This window comes from Sturnira hondurensis, unplaced genomic scaffold (genome assembly GCF_014824575.4).
Source record: "Sturnira hondurensis isolate 20B ecotype Veracruz unplaced genomic scaffold, ASM1482457v3 Scaffold0007607, whole genome shotgun sequence".
Taxonomy (NCBI): domain Eukaryota; kingdom Metazoa; phylum Chordata; class Mammalia; order Chiroptera; family Phyllostomidae; genus Sturnira; species Sturnira hondurensis.
In genome coordinates, this window is record NW_028080238.1 from 19,717 (window position 1) to 40,018 (window position 20,302).

The 20,302-nt window shown below is 38.9% G+C and overlaps 1 long non-coding RNA gene across 1 annotated transcript in view; it reads right to left on the reverse strand.

Moving 5' to 3' along the window:
- Positions 1-543: 543 nt before the first annotated feature.
- The window catches only part of LOC118991567 (uncharacterized), a 44,050-nt gene continuing 24,291 nt past the window's right edge, over positions 544-20,302 (reverse strand). The window contains exon 3 of the long non-coding RNA XR_005067444.1: positions 544-602. This is a non-coding gene — a long non-coding RNA (uncharacterized LOC118991567). The remainder of the gene's footprint in view (positions 603-20,302) is intronic.

A 20,302-nucleotide genomic window follows, 5' to 3' on the forward strand; every position in this document is an offset into this window, starting at 1 on the left:
TGAAAGAAATATCTTTTGTTTGATTAAGAATGTTTACTTTGCTGTCTAGATTACTGCCATATAATTTCACTTACATATGAATTATAAAACTGAAAGCAACAAGTGAGAAAACAAGGGAAACATACAAAAACTCATAGACACAGACAACAGTATGATGTTTACCAAAGGAGAGGGGGTGGAGTGTAGAAAACAATAAAGGGGGTCAAATATATGGTGACAGAAGATGATTTGAGTTTGAGTGATGGACACACAATGCAGTATACAGATCATGTGCCATATAAATGTACACTTGAAAGCTATATAATGTTATTAAGCAATATCACCCCAATAAATTTAAAGTAAAACTCTAGGTGTTGAAAAAAATGAATGTTAAATTCTAGTGATATATTCCTACAGCACAAAATGAATATACTTTAAAATTGGCAGAATATTATATAATTCTTTTAACAATTTCAATGTTATTAATTTTAAAAGCTCTTTATTGATATGTTCTTCAATTGCTAACAATTTGAAAAAAAAAACATGATGTCCTTTACCTGTAAAGCTTGTTTCAGTTGTTCATGAAGGACTTTGTTCTCAGTTTCCAGAGCACAAGTTATTTTCTAGGATGTAACATAAGAAGGGGTGGGGCAGTGTTCATTTTGGTACTTCTGTTTTTAATAATTTTTATTAGACTTATTACCTTTATAAACTCCATATGCAGAGCCAAGATGATGATTTAAGCATAAATGTTTACTGTGCAATTCTCAGGCATAATGGTGGAAAATTTCTGTAGCTAAACCTTCCTATTGATTTTTCATGTGCAAACCGACTTTCAATCTGGCAAATTATAACTAAAGTAAATTAAATATTTCATTTCTAGTTTAAAAATGAACATTAAAATTTTATGAAGAGAAGCAACTTTTTTCTTAACACAAAGTAAATATAGTTCAGACTTTGCGAGTAGGAGTGGATTCTGTTACACATTAGAGAGCTCAAGAATTCTTCTCCAGATGAAAGACAGTTTGAGGAATCATACCTAAAGTCCCCCTTTCTTCTCTGGTATACAATAGCAAATACCTACTGGACAAGCCAAGCCACACAGAGCCACCATAATCTATGAACAAAATACAAATATCAATATTTCAAAGCAACCAAGAGTAATTGGATTCTTGAGAGAAGATGACCAAGAATAGTATTTTTAGGTTTTGGTGCCTAGTCTAAGAGCAAGCCCTATCTGAGCCAGGCAAGAACCTGATAACTGATAGAAAACCTGAATTTTTAGAACTTAAAAAAACAGGTAACATAACTCAGGGCAATATAGCCACTGCAAAAGTTAGGGGGAAATCACACAAATTAGAGAACCAGAGACTGGAAGCTGCAAACATCTCTCCCAAAATCTTACTCTGATTCTTAAACCACGCATGCATAGAGAAGATTCTAAACAGCCGATCAAAAGCTTTAAAAAATTCCATTTGAGCTCCTGCCTAAATACAGTATTTTTTTTTGTATCCAACCATGTCAGTTATGTATTAAACCAAAATAAACAAAAATGAAAAAAATTACCAATCATCTAAAGAATATAGCAGAATTTAGGGTTTCAACATGATATTCCAACTATCCAGAATACAATTTAGAGCTATTTGACACTTGAAGAAACAGAAAATGATTCTTTTTAAAAATATATTTTATTGATTATACCATTACAATTGTCCCATCCCCCCTTCATTCCCCTCCACCCTGCACACCCCCTCCCCTCACATTCCCCCCTTTAGTTCATGTCCACATGTCTCAAGATTCCCTTTAGATTCTATATTTCCAACGTGTCCTTTTAGATTCTATATTTCCCCTACTATTCTTGCCCTCCCCGCTATTTTCTACCTACCGCCTATGCTACTTAATTTCTGTCCCTTCTCCCCCCTTCTCCTCCTCCCACTCCCCTGTTGCTAACCCTCCATGTGATCTTCCTTTTTATGGTTATGCTCCTGATCTAGCTGTCCTTTTAGTTTGCCTTTGTTTTAGGTGTGGTTGTTAATAACTGAGTTTGCTGTCCCTTCACAGTTCATATTTTTATCTTCTTTTTCTTAGATAAGTCCCTTTAACATTTCATATAATAAGGGCTTGGTGATGATGAACTCTTTGAACTTGACCTTTTCTGAGAAGCATTTTATTTGCCCTTCTATTCTAAATGAAAGCTTTGCTGGATAGAGCAATCTTGGATGTAGGTCTTTGGATTTCATGACTTGGAATACTTCTTTCCAGGCCCTTCTTGCCTGTAAGGTCTCTTTTGAGAAATCAGCTGACAGTCTGATGGGCATTCCTTTATAGGTGACTGTCCCCTTATCACTTGCTGCTTCTAGGATTCTCTCCTTCATTTTAATCTTGGCTAATGTAATGATGATGTGCCTTGGTGCATTCCTCCTTGGGTCCAACTTCTTTGGGACTCTCTGAGCTTCCTGGATTTCCTGGAAGTCTATTTCCTTTGCCAGACTGGGGAAGTTCCCCTTTATTATTTGTTCAAACAAGTTTTCCACTTGTTGCTCTTCCTCTTCCCCTTCTGGTATCCCTATTAATTTGGATGTTGGAATATTTAAAGATGTCCTGGAGGTTCCTAACCCTCTCCTCATTTATTTTGAATTCTTGCTTCTTCCTTCTTTTCTATTTGGTTGTTTCTTCCTTCCTTTTGGTCTACTCCAATTATTTTAGTCCCAGTTTTGCTTTTATCACTATTGGCCCCTGTGCATTTTGCTTCATCTCACTTAGTGTAGCCTTCATTTTTCATCTAATTTGAGACTAAAATCAACCAGTTCTGTGAGCATCCTGATCACCAGTGCTTCAAACTGTACATCTGATAGGTTGGCTACTTCTTTATCACTTAGAAGTATTTGCTCTGGGGCTTTGAGCTGTTTTTCTTTTTGAGCCATAATGTTTTGGTCTGTTTGCACCTGTTATGTATGAGGGGCAGAGGCTTAGGTGTTCACCAGGGTGGGTCTACCCTGTTGCTGGGTTGTGACTAGGGGTGGGGTCAAAGAGGGAGCAATGGAGTTTGTTGAGGTCTCTTTCAGATTTTGGTCCCCTCTGCCACTTCCCACAAGCAAATCGGGCCCTTCTCGTGCTGATTCCTGGGTGTGTGGGCTTGAGTACATTCTAGGACCCTGTGGGTCTTCCCAACAAACTCTCCTGTGAGGCTGGGCACCTCTCCTGGTACCTCAACCCCAAAAGTTTTTCCAATAGGTGCTTTTAGGCTTTATTTCCCATTGCTGGGGCCCTGGGTTGTGTGGTCTGTTTCACTGAACATTTTTATACCTGCCTGGTTTATCTGCACACAGATGTGTGTCTGCGATCAGCCAGCTGTCTTGCAAGCCTCACTGGGTTTGTTCGTTTTCTCCCCAAGCCCATGTCTGCCAACCACCACCTCTTTGTGCTGGGACCCATCTCCGCCAGCTGCCGACTTTGCCCCTCTTACCAGTCTGGATGAATGGTTCGTTGTTGTCATACTTTGGTACAGTTCAATTTTCTGTCTGTTTAGGTTGTGTTTTTGTTTCTAAATCTTTGTTGTCCTTAAATATGGTTGTGTGAGGAGGTACAGTATTTCCATCTATGCCCCCATCTTGGCTGGAAGTCCCCACAGGAAATGATTCTTAATCTTAAGATAAAATACAATCTATAGAGAGTGGTCACAACATAGTCCAGATTTTAGAATTAGCATTAAAAAATGTAATGCTTTTCAAGACAGTAGCAGATTAGGTAGATCTTGCATTTACCTCCTCCCAGGACCAAGCTGAAATTAAAACTAAATTGGGAAATGATTGCATGAATAATCAGCTAAAGACTAGCTAAAGAGGAGTCTTATAACCTAGGATCTGAAGAAGAATCTACATTGAGACTGGTAGAGTCTCATTCCATTCTTAGAAGAGTGAAAATGCAAAAAGGGCTGGCTCCGCTCTCACAGGCAGTGGCTTAGGTGCTAGAAAGTTATCTTAGCTGCAGAAAGATCCCCATGAGAGGTACAGGGCCTGAACCCTAGGCCAGGCTTCCCAGCCCAGAGCATGAAATCCAAGAATAGGTGCCCAGATAGCATCTGGCTGTGAAAAGTGGCAGTGATTCTGTCTTCCAAGGAGAGGCAAAATTCACTGGAGACCCAGACCCCCTGTTAAATGGCCAACACACACAATTTCATTCACAGCCACTTGCCCTGGGCTCAAGCAGTTGGAGGGCAGTGTAGACAGGGTTACCTGAGGAGAGTCAGGGTTTTTTTGGTTCTGGAAAGAGATGTGGGGAGACATCCACCAGGATCCTTGTACTGAGCCATTCTTGGATACCACAGTCACCAATATTCCTGGGCAAAAGCAATCCCCCCCAAACTGCATCAGCCTAGAGGAAAGCAATTTTCCCACCCTATGAAATCCCTCTCGCCATACATAGCAAATTTTAAGCCTGACTGAGGAGTCAACGGCATAAGCCAGGACATAGTAGTCTGGGCAAAAGGTATTTTCAGTCAGGGCCATTTCTCCTATTTCTCTGTGGACATGACTGATGTTTCCTCCTTATAGGATATCTGATAAAAACAACCTCTTGGATACTGGAGGACCCACCCACTGGGCCCAAAAGACCCCACCCACCTCACTACTAGGGGCTCGCCCTGCTGAGATTAGAGAAAAATCTGGGACAGACTCAGTCATGTGGCTCTGAAGTGGGGGAATCATATTCACTACTTTCCCTAAAGTCTGGATGACACCTTCCTTCATGGGAGGTCCACTAACATCATCCTCCTGATTCTTCCAGCTCTTCCAGTCACTGAGCTTGATAGGCAGCCAGAATGCAGAGGCAGGAAGAGGCAAATTCTGGGGCACCTTGAAATATTTGCTGGTGCACCCCCATGCCTAGTGCTCATAAAAGCTGGCCTTTAGAACAAAGCTTGTTCTTTCCCATGTGCAACCAGGCCCAGCAGAAGCAGCTACAAACTGTGGATCACTTATGGCTTTAAGCAGGTTGCCAAGGGCCAGGCAAGGACACCATCTGACACTGGCTTGAACTGGAGTCTCTCCCCCAAATACCAAGACCAACACACCAAGTAGCCAGATTCAAACAATATTGGAGCAGGATCCAACAAACTTCACAAACAGAATATCCAAAGAGACTGCAGCAAGCACTAAACTCTGCTAAGCACCTGCATAACAGGTTGCACTCTGTGGTGTGGGTTAAGGCTCACACTCAGCCAGCCTGAGGATTGATCTCACACATGAACAAGACAATAGGAATCAAGATTCAAATACAACATGAGGGCCCACATAACCTACACAAGGGACTTCACTAGAGCACCCAGCTCAGGAGATCAAGGAGACAATAAAACTGCATCCCACAAATCACCTACACTAAAAGCTGCCCCACTAACACAGGAGGTTACAGCATATTATTAAATATTTTATTTATCTATTTTTTAGAGAAATGGGAAGGGAGGTAAAAATAGAGGGAGAGAGACATCAATGTGTGGTTGCCTCTCATGCACCCCCTACTGGGGACATGGCCTGCAACCCAGGCATGTGACATGATGGGGAATTGAACCAGTGACTCTGATTTGCAGGCTGGTGCTCAATCCACTGAGCCACACCAGCTACTACATTAATACACAGAAAGAATCACAAAGATAGAGTGAAAAGGGGGATACAAAAAAAGAAGCCCCAAATAAAAGAACAAAAGGAATCACTAGAAAAACAGCTATATCAAATAAAGGTAAGCAGTCTTCCAGATACAGAGTTTTAAAAATGGTTAAAGTGATGCTTAAGGAAGTTAATGGCAATTACAACAGCATAAAAAGAACAACATATAAAACATTGAAGAGGACCACTCAGTAATGAAGAATACAATCTGACATCAGGAATACACTGGAAAAAAATACAAAGTAGGTTGTATGAATAAAAGGACTGAATCAGTGATTTGGAAGACCTTCCCAAAGGTCTTCCAAAGTAAAAAAACAAAACAAAACAAAACAAAACAAAAATGCCCAATCAAAGCAGCAATAAAACCCACCCAGAATTACAAACATTGGGGTAGTTTAAGAGACCTTTGAGGCAACATAAAGTATAATGACATCCACATCATAGGGGTACCAGATTGGAGAAGAGAGAGAGCAGTGAATCAAGAACTTATGTGAAGAAATGACTGAAAACTTTCCTAACCTGGTGAAGGAAAAAGATATAAAAGTCTAGGAAGCACAGAGTCCCAAGCAAGATGAACACAAAGAGGCTCACAGGAAGACAAACCATCATTTAAATTCCAAAGGTTAAAGACAAAGCAAAAAAGCTTAAAGTAGAAAGAGAAAGAAAATTACCTACAAGAGAGTTTCCATAAGACTGTCAGCTGATTTCTCAATAGAAACATTTCATGCTAGAAGGAATTACCATAAAATATTCAAAGTGATGAAAAGCAAGGACCCACAACCAAGGCTATTTTACTTAGCAAGCTAACATTTAAACTGATGGAGAAATAAAGAGGTTGCAGGACTTCCAGCCAAGATGGAGGCTTAGGTACATACACTGTGCCTCCTTGCACAATGAAAAGAAAGAGATCAACAAATTTAAAAACAAAACCAACCAGAACTGCCAGAAAATCAAACTGTATGGAAGTCTGACAACCAAGGAGTTAAAGAGGAAACATTCTTCCAGACCAGTAGGTGGGATGGAGAAGGGAAGCTGGGGTGGAGAGGACATGTGCAAGGCAGTGGCTGGTGGACCAGGCAGTCCCACAGTTGTATATGAATAAACCTGGAGGAACAACTTGGGAATGAGACAGAACATGCAACCCGGGGTTCAACCACAGGGAAATAAAGCCTCAAAACCTCTTACTAAAAGAAGTCTGTGAGGGTTGAGGCAGCAGGAGAAATTCCCAGCCTCACAGGAGAGTATGTTGGAGAGACCCACAGCATTGAGAACACACACAAAACCGGCCACCCTAGAATCAGCATCAAAAGTGCCCAATTTGCTTGGAGGTAGCAGAGGAAGTGACTGAAAGCCAGCCAAGAGCCCAGCAGGCAGCATTGGGACCACTCCCCCACATACAGTGTTGCAATGAATTAACATCAGTTGTCCCACCCTGGCAAATACCTAAGGCTCCATAACTTACTACATAATAGACATGCACAGAAAAAGAAAATGGCCCAAATGAAAGAACAAATCAAAGTTCCAGATAAAATACAACTAAGCAATGAAGAGATGACTAACCTATCAGATGCAGAGTTCCAAACACTGGTAATCAGGAGGCTCAGAGAAATGGTCGAGCACAATTGCAAAACAGAGGAAAAGTGAAGGCTGTGAAAAGTGAAATAAAGGAAAATGCACAGTAAATCAATAATGATGGGAACTCAAATCAACAGTATGAACCAGAAGAAAGAAATGAACATTCAACCAGAACAGAATGAAGAAACAAGAATTCAAAAAAATGAGGAGAGGCTTAGGAATCACCTGGACAACTTTAAACATTCCAAGATCTGAATCACTGGGGTGCCAGAAGGAGAAGAGGAAGAGCAAGTAATTGAAAACTTATTTGAAAACACAATGAAGGAGAACATCCCCAATTTAGCAAAGGAAATAGACTTCCAGGAAGTAGAGGAAGCTCAGAGAGTCCCAAAGAAGTTGGACCACACCAAGGAGGTGAGGAACACACCAAGGCACATTATAATTACATTACTCAAGATTAAAGACAAGGAAAGAATCTTAGAAGCAGCAAGAGAAAAGGAGACAGTTAGCTATAAAGAAGTTCCCATAAGACTGTCAGCTGATTTCTGAAAAGAAACCTTATAAACAAGAAGGGGCTGGAAAGGAGTATTCCAGTTACAAAAGGCAAGGACCTACATCTAAGATTACTCTATCCAGCAAAGCTCTCACTTAGAATGGTAGGGTAGATAAAGTGCTTCCCAGATAAAGTCAAGTTAAAGGAGGTCATCATCACCAAGCCCTTATAATAAACAATGTTAAAGAGACTTATCCAAGAAAAAGATATTAAATATGAACAATATAATGACAACAAACTCACAAATATCAACAACCAAACCTAAAAAAAACTAAGCAAACAACTAGAACAGGAACAGAATCACAGAAATGAAGACAATATGGAAAGTTATCAGTGGGGAGGTGGAGGAGGGAGAATGAGAGAAAAGATACAGGGAATCAGAAACATAAATGGTAGGTATAAAATGAACGGGGGGGGGGTTAAGAATACTATAGGAAACGAAGAAGCCAAAGAACTTACATATACAACCCATGGAGAAGAACCAAGGGGGATGGGAAGGCTGGTGGGGGGGTGCAGGGCAGAGGGGAATAAAGAGGGCAGGGACAACCGTAATAGCATAATCAATAAAATATATTTTTTTAAAAAAGAGGTTCCAGAAAAAAAAAGCTAAAGTACTTTGTTACCACCAAAGCAGTACAACAACAAAAACGTTAAAGGGCTTGCTTTAAGACCCAGAAGAAAAAAAAGAAACAAAGTTAAAAGAGAAAAATGGCAATAATTACATACCTATCAATAATCACTGTAAGTAAAAAAAAATGGCTTAAATGCTCCAATCAAAAGACATAAGGTAGCTGAATAGATAGAAAAGCAAGACCCATATATATGGGTGTACAGGAGACCCACCTGAGAATGAAAGATTAATAAAGATTGAAAGTAAAGTGATGAAAAAAGATATCTCATGGAAATGGGAATAAAAAAACACTAAAGTAGCAATACATGTATCTGAAAAAAATACTTTAAAGCAAAGGAGCACACTAAATAATAATAGAAGCAATCCTATAAGAAATTACAACTCTGGAAAACATTTATGCACCCCCCAAAAGGAGCAATTAAATACATAAAGCAAATCTTGATGGACAAGAGAATGATTGATAGTAATAGTGTCTTACTAGTAGAGCTTTTTTAAATATTTTATTTATTTATATTTTAAAGAGAGGGGAAGGGAAGGAGAAAGAGTGGGAGAGAAACATCAATGTGTGGTTGCCTCCCATGAGTCCCCTACCGGGGACCTGGCCTGCAACCCAGGCCTGTGCCCTGACCAGGAATTGAACCAGTGACCCTTTGCTTCACAGGCCCATGCTCTATCCACTGAGCTACACCAGCCAGGGCTTACTAGTAGTTTTAACACTCCACTTACATCAATGGATAGATGTCCCAGACAGAAAATAAGCAAATGGTAGCCTTAAACTACACACTAGGTGAATTTTTTTCCTAGGATCAAAGATGGCAGAGGAATAAGTAAAGCTACACTAACTTCCTTCCAGGACAAATCTGGAAATACAACTAAGTTGCAGAGAAATATTCTGGAATAAACAAATGAACAATAGTTGGGGAGGAAGCCTTATAACCACAGACAGGAGAAACACCTTCACCACAACGTGATTGGTATGGAGTGTGGAGGAGAGCTCCCATGGGTGACAGCCAGAGGAATATTTCACTGACCAGAGGGACCCCACTGAATAGTGTGGCATCTGAACCCCAAACGGGGCTCCACAGCCTTCAGCACCAGGACCCAAAAAGAACCCAGATAACATCCAGCCTAGAAAAGCATCGGAGTTTCTGTCTGCCAGGGACCAGTTGGAGACACAGAGAGCTTTTTAAATAGCCAACACATAAAATTTTAAAGCCACTTACCTTGGGTTCTCACAAAGTGGAGGCTGAGGGACTAAAGACACTTGAGGAGGGACTGGAGATGGTGGATTCAGAGAGAGAACTGAGAGAGTAGCACCAGGATCCTTGTGCTGAGTCATCCCCTGATACTGCAGGAGCCATCTTGCTCAGGCAGATAACTCCCCTCCAAGTGACATCACCTTGAGGGGAAGCAGTAGCCCCACTCCCAGAGTTACTATGCCCCACCCTGTTGTGCTTAAGCCTAACTGCTGACTACAGAATGACTAGATTCACAACTGAAGGAGTCAGGCAGAGTCTGTAGATCCCTGGAAGTCTTGAACAGGCTGCTTAGAGCCAGGTGGGGACACCATCTGACACCATCAGAGTTGGATACAGAAGAAAGAAAACAGTGGTAAATACTACATGCTACCAAAACAAATTTCACTGTACTCTTCTTTGTGATTCTCTCCTGTATAGCTATTTCTTGTCCTTAAAGTTTGCATATTTGGATCAGGAAGATGGTGGCAAGGTAGGGGGGAGTGGAGCCCAGTTCTCCCTGTGCCCAGCTGGAACACCTAGCCTATCTTCTGAGGAACAGAATGAACAGCCAACAGAATCCCAGCTTATATGAAGTTTGGAGGCAAATAATTGCAGAGGACCTTGAAAAACAGACTGTGAGGAGATTGTGCTGGGATGGTAAGGCTCCTGGTGTCTGCATGGGGACCAAGGCTGCTGTACCCCTGGCCTGGTACTGCCACAGGATATGGGGAGGAGAGTTAGATCACTAGTTTTCTCCCCTACCAGAGCAGGGAGGGCATCCCAGAACTAGGAGGAACCTGGACACTGGAAGTCACTGGAGAGAATAGAGGTGAAGTGCGGGACACACAGAGGTAGTATATATCCACTGGTACTGTGGATGCCAGTACCAAAGAAACTGAGGTGCCAGTCGACACCTGGAGAAGGAAGGAGTTGGGCTGTGTTGGATCCTAACTTGGATAGTCTCCAGACTGGTTGGAAAGTTGGGCTGTGTGAAAAGCCAGGTGCTTGTTAAGAATGGCAGGCTGCTGCTTTGTAAGGAACTCTCAAGCAGTGGTTGGCTATCCCCATGATTTGAGCTGCTCATGCCCAGAGACTGAATGTCTGAGCAGAACCACATGTACCTGGCTTGTCTCTGGCTCTGTGCCCAAGGTGAACTCATGCTGTGCACCCAGAGACTGAATAGCTGAGCAGAACTGAGTGTCCAACCTGCCTCTGGCTCTGCACCTGAGATTGACTCATGCTGTGCACTCAGAGACAGTGTCCGATTTGAGCTTGGCAGTTCATGGAGGACCTGGGCCAGAGGAGGCCAGGAAACTCTGAATATTGCAACCCAGACCAGGTCCCCATTATCTCAAAACTGTAGGAAGGGAGAAAAGTGAAGCCCAGCCCCCGTATTCCTGGGGCATCTAGGAAGACCAGCAAGTCAGAGGAGGCTTATTATTTTTTTTCTTTTTGGATCCTCTCCCTTTTTTTCCTTTTTCTTCCCTTCCCTCAAGTGAAACAATACGACATGGAGTTACGAAGGGTCCAGAGACAGATTAAAAGGTGGTACACAAGGCTAACCCCCAAAACTGAGAAACTGAGACAAATGTCACTATGCTTTCCCATTGAGCTGGCATTTTATTTTTTATGTGTATTATTATTATCTTTTCACTATTTTTACCACTTTTATTTTATTAGTATTTTTATTTCTTTTCCTTATTTTTAGTTTTTCTTTTTTTATTTCTACATCAAATTGCATTGTTTGACTGGTTTTCCTTATTCTCTCTTTATTATATTTTAATTTTCCTTCTTTCACTTCACCCATGTTCCAATAACACACAGCTCTTCACCGAGTACTTATTATTCTGGTTATCCAAACCATATATTTCTTGTCATATTATTGTTCTTCCAGTACTATTGTAAATAATTGTTCCATACAATTGTACATACTGCACCCAACCCTCCCTGATCTTAGCCCACTTCATTTCAATCCTGAGCATTATTATCATTGTAATTAACTCTATTCTGTCTCACACTACACCTACTTTCTATCCTTATCCATTAGATGATGAGATATACCCACTATATCTCATCATCTAACCTTGCACAAGCACTGTCTTCTGGATTCATCTCACAGTCATATTCCCCTCTAACAAGAGTTTTATCTCTCACTTTTTAGAAAAAGTGGCTAGTAGGGTGAAATATCAGTTAACACAATACTTATCCAAAGAATCTCCTATCTCTTCTCTTCTTGTTGGTACTTTAAATCCCATAAAATGCTCTCCCACTGTCTTAATCCATATTCCCTACCCCCACCACTGATCACATACAAGAATAGGTAGGAGCTGAGAACATCAATATACCTACTGGAGGAGAAAAACCACAAACAGAGGAACCACCAAAAGGTAAAAACACAAGTACAACAAGAAAGCCCACACAAACAGAAGAAAGGGAAAATCTAGAGTGTCCAGACAAGGAAATCAAAGAGACCACACCACTGACCAGTATAGAATTCCTCCCATAGAACTTCACCCTACAAAGACAGCTAGTACAGTGAAACACCAGGAAACACAGAAACAAACAAAAAGAGTCAGATAAAATGGGGATACAAAAAAAGAATCTGCAATCAAAAGGAATGGAATACTCCCCACTAATATAGGTAAATGAAATAGAGGTAACCAAACTATCAGATATAGAATTCAAAATAATGATTACAAATATGTTCAAGTGACTGAGTGACAACTACATCAGTATGAAAAAGGAAATAGAAACTATAAACAAAAACCAGGAATAAATGAACAATAGAATCTCAGAAATAAAAAACACACTAGATGGAGATAAAAACAGGCTGGATGAAGCACAGGATTGAATCAGCGACTTGGAGGACAAGGCAGAAAAAATCACCTACATAGAGCAAGAAAAGAATGAAGAATTGGTAAGGGAACTTCAAGAAAACATGAAATGAAATAATATCCATATAATAGGGATACCAGAAGGAGAAGAAGAGCAAGAGATAGAAAACATGTTTCAAAAAGTAACAGTGGAAAACTTCCCTACTTTGAGGAGGGGAAATGTGACACAAATCCAGGAAACACAGAGAGTCCCAATCAAGAGGAACCCAAAGAGGCCCACTTCAAGACACATCATCATTAAAATGGCAAAATTCCAAGACACAGAGAAAATCTTTAAAAAAGCAAGGGAAAACCAGGAAGTAATATACAAGGGAGTCCTGTAAGTCTAGCAGCTGACTTCTCAATGGAAATGTTCCAAGCCAGAAGAGAACGGCAAGAAATATCCCAAGTAATGAAAAGCAAAGGCCTGCAACCAAGACTACTATAACCAGCAAGGCTCTCAATTAAGATGGAAGGCCATATAAGGAGTTTCCCAGACAAAAGAAGTCTCAAAGAATACACCTCCTCCAAACCAGGTAGCAAGACATGCTAAAGGGATAGCTTTAACAAAAGGAAGAAAAACAGTGACAGAGAGAGGAACAGAGGAACAGTGACAGAGACAGGATCAAAAAAATGGCAATATATAAATACCTATCAATAATAACCATAAACATAAATGGATTAGATGCTCCAATTGAAAGATGTAGAATAGCTAAATGGATAAGAAAGCATGACCCATACATATGCTGCCTAGAAAAGACCCACATCAGGACAAAAGAGCTACACAGACTGAAAATGAAGGCCTGGAAAGAAATATTCCAAGGAAACAGGCAGGAAAAAACAACAACCTGGGGTAACAAGACTCATGTCAGACAAAATAGACTTCAAAAAAAAGGGCCATAAAAAGAGACCCATGAGTCACTTCATAATACTCAAGGGAAGAATCCATCAAGAAGACATAAACATTGTAAATACATATGCACTCAACACAGAAGCACCCAATACATAAAGAAAATCTTGGAGGACTTCAAGAAAAATATTGACAGTGACACAATTATAGTAGGAAATTTCAACACCTCACTGTCAAAAATGAACAGATCTTCCAAACAAAATTATCAACAAGGATATTGCAAACAAAATTATCAACAAGGATATTGCAGCATTGAACAATGCCATAGATAAAATGGACTTCACTAATATATATAGAAATCTTCATCTCAAAGAAGCAAAGTAAACATTCTTTTCAAATGCACATTGAACAATTTCAAGAATAGACCATATGACAGGATACAAAACAAGCCTCAAAAAATTCAAGAAAACTGAAATCATATCAAGCATTTTCTCTGAGTACAAGGAACTGAAACTAAAAACTATCCTCAAGGGAAAAATACAAAAACATGCAAACTTATGGAGATTGAATAGCAAGCATGCTATTAAACAATGAATGGGTCAAGAATGAAATTATGGAAGAAATCAGAAAGTTTTTGGAAGCAAACAAAAATGAACTCCCAACAACCCAAAACTTAATGGTACAGCACAGGCAGTCCTGAGAAGGAAGTTCATAGGGATACAGCCCTACCTAAAAAAAGAGAGAGAGAGAGAGAGAGAAAGAAAAACATTTCAAATAAACAACCTAACCCTACAATTATAAAAACTGGGGAAACAACAACAAAGACAGCGCAGAGCAAGTAAAAGGAAGGAAATAACCAATGTCAGAAGAGAGTTATACACCATAGAGACTAAAGACACAATTCTACATATCAATAAATCCAGGAACTGGTTCTTTGAAAAGATAATCAATATCAACAAGTTTTTAACCAGATTCACCAAGAAAAAAAGAGAGAGTACCCAAATAAACATAATCAGAAATAAAAAAGGAGAGATTAGAACTGAAACCACAGAAATACAAAGGATTGTAAGAAATTACTACAAAGAACTAGATGCTAAGAACTTTGAAAATCTAGATGAAGTGGACAAGTTTCTAGAAAAATATAATTCTCCAAACCTGAATGACGAAGAAGCAGAACGCCTGAACAGACCAATAACAGCAGACAAAATTGAAGCAGTAATCAAAAAAACTTCTGACACACAAAAACCCTAGATCTGATGGTTTCACAGGAGAATTCTACAAAACATTTAAGAAAGAGCTAACTTCTTTCCTTCACAGATTATTCCAAAAAGTCCAGGAAGATGAAAGACTCCCAAACTCTTCTGATGAAGCCAGCATATCCTGATCCCAAAACCAGATAAAGACGCAACAAAGAAAGAAAGCTTCAGGCAATATCACTGATGAACATAGATGCTAAAGTCCTCAACAAAATATTGACAAACTGCATCCAGCAATGGGTTAAAAAGATCATACACCATGACCAAGTGGGATGGTGTATGTCCCAGGGATGGATGAATGGTACAATATTCACAAATCAATAAATGTAGTACATCACATAAACAAGAGCAAAAACAAAAATCTCATTATCATATCAGGAGATGCATAAAAAGTATTTAATAAGGAATAGTACCTATTTATGATTAAAACACCCAGCGAAGTGGGAATAGAGGCAGCATTCCTCAACATAATAAAGGCTATATATGAGAGACCTACAACCAATATTATACTCAATTGCAGAAACTAAAAGCTTTCCCACTAAAATAAGGAACAAAATAAGGATGTCTACTTTCACCCCTTCTATGCAACATAGTATTGAAAATCCTAGCCAGAGCAATCAGACAGGAAAAGCATGTAAAGGGCTTCCAAATTGGAAAAAGGGAAACAAAACAGTCATTATTTGCAGAAGACATAATAGTGTACATAGAGAATCCTATAGACTCCACCAACCAAAACACTGCTCAACCTAATAAATGAACTTGGCAAAATAATAGAAATCAAAGGCATTTTTGTATACCAACAATGAAACAGCAGAAGCAGAAATGAGAAAAAATCCCATTTTATATAGCAAAAAGAAAAATAAAATACCTAGGAATAAACCTAACTAAGGAGGTAAAAGATGCGTACTCAGAAAACAATACAACACTGAAGACATTAAGGAAGACACAGACAAATGGGAACATATATCATGTTCACAGATTGGAAGAATTAACATTATCAAAATGTCCATACTATCCAAGGCAATTTATATATTCAATGCATTGCCTATTCAAGTACCAATGGCATATTTCACAGATACAGAACAAACACTTTCAAAATTTATATGGAACCATAAATGACCCCGAATAGCTGCTGCAACTTTGTGAAAGAAGAGGAAGGTAAGGCGGGTCACAATATGTGATATGAAACTGTATTTACAAGGCCACTGTAATCAAAACAGCCTGATACTGGCAGAAAAACAGACAAATACACCAATGGAACAGAACATAGAGCCCAGAAATAACCCAAGCCTCTACACTCAATTAGTATTCAACAAAGGAGGAAGAAGCATAAAGTGGAGTAAAAACAGCCTCTTCTACAAATAGTTTTGGGAGAGCTAGACAGCTACATGCAAAAAAATGAAACTTGATCACCAACTTACACCACACACACAAAAAAAATTGAAGATGCATAAGATTTAATATAAGCTGTGACACCACTAAACTCCTAGAGGAGAACATAGGCAGGAAAATCTCAGATATTTCATGCAGTAACATTTTTACTGATATGTTCCCTAGAGCAAGGGGCATAAAGGAAAGAATAAACAAGTGGGGTCTCATCAAAATAAAAAGCTTCTGCAAGGCTAAAGAAAACAGCGTTAAAATGAAAAGAGAACCAACTATATGGGAAAACATATTTGCCAATAATACCTCACACAAGGGTTTGATCTCCCAAATATATAAAGAACTCACACAAATCCACTCTAAGAAGACAAGCAACCTAGTTAAAAAATGGGCAAAGGACTTGAACAGACATGTCTCTAAGGAGGACACACAGTGGGTCCAGAAACATGAAAAGCTGCTCAGTATCACTAGCCATCAGAGAGATGCAAATTAAAACCACAATGAAATACCACTTTACACCAGTCAGAATGACCATCATAAAGCAAAAAACAATTGTTGGAGAGGTTTTGTAGAAAAGGGACCCCTAGTACACTGTTGGTAGGATTGCAGACTGGTGCAACCACTATGGAAAACAATAGGGAATTTCCTCAGAAAACTAAACATGGAACTTCCTTTTGACCCAGCAATTCCACTGCTAAGATTATGTCCTAAGAACCCTGAAACACCAATAAAAAAAAACCTATGCATCCCAATGTTCCTAGTAGCTCAATTTACAATAGCCAAGTGCTGGAAGCAACCTAAGTGCCCATCAGCAAATGAGTGAAGAAAAAAACTATGGTACATTTACACAATGGAATTCTACACAGCAGAGAGAAAGAAGGAGCTTATACCCTTTGCTTCAGCATAGATGGAATGGGAGGACATTATGGTAAATGCAATAAGACAAGCGGTGAAAGACAAATACCACATGGTTTCACCTTTAATAGGAACCTAATCAACAAAATGAAGTAGCCAGCAAAATATAACCAAAGACATTAAAATTGAGAACAGGCTGAGAGTAACCAGAGGGGAGAGAGGAAGGGATAATGGCAGAAAAAGATGAAGTGTTTAGAAGAACAATTATAAAGGACACATGGACACTAATGGGGGAGAGGGTGAAAATAGGGGAAGGAGTTGGGGAGGGCTGGGGTGGTGGCATGGCATGGGGGGAACATGTAGAAAACTACTTGAACAGCAATAAAAATGTTAAAAAATAATAAATTCATTAAAATGCTTGCGCATATTAAGTCACTAGATTTTTATTATAGTTTATTTTATTTTTTCTCACATATATTTGTGGTATTTTATTTTAATTGTTTTAGTTTATTTTAAATCTCATATTTTGCCTCTCCCTTCTCTAACCCCATTTTACCTTCTTTATTCCTTTTTTATTTTAATTATAAATTTTGTTTTCCCTCTTGCTATAGCTTGTTTCCATTTTATATTCTTACTATCCCCACCCCTCTTTCAGGCTCAAAAAAACATTTTTCTTGTCATTGGTCATCTTACATTCTTTTTTCACACCCTTAAAATACTCCTGTGTTCTCTCCACCTTTATCAACCTTTGCTTGTTGGTTATGGGTAGTGTGGTTGTTGTTGAATTTCTTCAATTTTATCTCTGGATCTTCACTATTTTGGTATTTCAAATCTCAAATTTTGTTATTGCCACCTCCTACTCCATTCTGCATTGCTCCTGCCCTTTTCATCATCTCAAATTTTAATTCGTCCTGACCTTAGCCTGTTTTTTGTTCCTCACTCTTTGTATTCCTTTTCCTTTTTTCATCTTGAAATCACTTCCTTTTCCTCTAGGCATCACTTAAACAATTCCTTCCTTTTTTCACTCTTATTCAAATCTCACTTATATTATTCTTAGCTAATTTGTTGTTGATAGTGCTGTGGTGGATATTTTTGTCCAATTTGGTTCCTATTTTTAAAATTTCTTTACTCATTTTTTTCCTTTTTCTTTCTCAATATATATTTTTAGTTTCTGTAAACATAAAACTATACCACTTCCCTTCTCTCCATTCCTGCTTCTTCATTCCATTTTTTATTTATGATATAAATTTTACTTTCTCTCTCAACCTTGTTCCAATTGATCCTCCCTCTACTATCTCAAAATCATTTTTCTTTCAGCTTGTCATCTCATATTCATTTGTCCTTTCTTATCCCTTTAGGCCCTATTAATACTGGCTCATTTGTTATTGAGAGTGTGATTGTGGGGGGTGGTATTTTTGCGGGAGTGGGTTTGTTTCCTGGGCTATGTGATTTTCTTCTGGCAGCACCTGCACAACAGCATACAAGACATAGTGGGCAGAGTGACTCTCAGTCAACCAGCTGGAGTGAAGGACCCAGCAAAGAATGATACAACAACAATCAAAACCCAGTTACAACTAGAGAGCTAACATACATGGCAGAAAGGGCATCCCAAAGCATCAATTTCAGGAGATCAAGTAGAATGCACCAATAAATACCAAAGGTCTCCTACCATAGAAGTTCACACCACTAAGGCAGGGAGACAAAGCAGATCAAGTTAAGAAGCAAACTTATGAGGGTACCTAAAATGAGACAAAGAAACAACCCCCAACTGAAAGGAATGGAGGAATCCCCCAAAAGACTGCTAAATTAAATTCTCTCTATTTAGAGACAAGTAAACTATCAGACACTGAGTTCAAAATAATGGTTGTAAGGAAGCTCAATGAGCTCACTGAGATTACAAAAAGCTTCAGGGAAGCTACAAGGAACTTACTGCAAACGACATCAGTATGAAAAAGGACATAGGAACTATCAATAAGAGCCAAGAGGAAATGAAGAATATAATTTCTGAACTGAAGAACACAGTAGAAGGAATTAAAGTCAGGCTAGATGAAGCAGAAGATTAAATCAGCAAGCTGGAGGACAAGGTAGAAAAAAATTCCCAGACAGAGCAACAAAATGAAAAATGACTCAAGAAGAATGAAGAGGGGTTAAGGGACCTGCAGGACAACATGAAATGTAATATTAGTCATATCATGGTGACATAAACTGGGGAGCCCAGCTTTGGACTTAGACCCCACACTACTCATAAGGAACCCCTTGGCTGCTAAAAGTTTCCTCTGTCACTTCAACTGCCATGCAGGAGCCCAGTCAGTCCCTTCATGTCTCCTCTATACTCCAAACCAGTCACATTCTGGTGAAGCTATTTCTTATGTCTGTTATTATAAAGCTTCTCTCCTGCTATTGTTCAGTTGTTTATTCCAGATTATTCCTCAACAATTTACTTATAATTTCAGATTGATCCTGGGAGGAGGTTAATGTAGACTCTACTCATTCCTCTGCCATCCTGGGTCACTCCATTCTTATTTTTTTATGAGAACTCCATATTGCTTTCCACAGTGACTTCACCATTTTGCATTCCCACCAACAGTGCAGGAGGGTTACCCTTTCTCCTCATCCTCTACAACATTTGTTGTTTATTGATTTATTGAAGACAGCCATTCTCATTGGTGTGAGGTGATATGTTATTGTGGTTTTTAATTTGTATTTCTATGGTGATTAGTGGTTCATTAAGCATGTTTTCATATACCTACTGGCCATTAGTACTTCCTCTCTGGAGAAATGTCTGCCTAGGATGTTTGCCCAATTTTTAATAGGATTGATTGGGTTTTGGGAGAGTTAAATTTTTAAGTTCTTCATAAATTTAAACAGTAAACACTTATCACATGTATCAGCTAATATATTTTCCCATTCAGTGGGTCCTCTGTTCATTTTGTTAATGGTTTCCTTTTCTGTGCAAAATCTTTTCAGAGTCAAAAAATCCCATTTATTTTTGTTGTCTCCATTNTTTCATATACCTACTGGCCATTAGTACTTCCTCTCTGGAGAAATGTCTGCCTAGGATGTTTGCCCAATTTTTAATAGGATTGATTGGGTTTTGGGAGAGTTAAATTTTTAAGTTCTTCATAAATTTAAACAGTAAACACTTATCACATGTATCAGCTAATATATTTTCCCATTCAGTGGGTCCTCTTTTCATTTTGTTAATGGTTTCCTTTGCTGTGCAAAAACTTTTCAGAGTCAAAAAATCCCATTTATTCTTGTTGTCTCCATTGCATGAGGAGATATTTAGAAAAAAATTGCTACAAAAATATTCAATATTTTATTGCATGTCTTCTTGTAGGATTTTTACAGTTTTGAGTCTAATGTTTAAGTTATTAATCCATATCAAGTATATTCTTGTATATAGTGAAAAAAAAGTGATCTAGTTTCATTATTTTGCACATATTTAT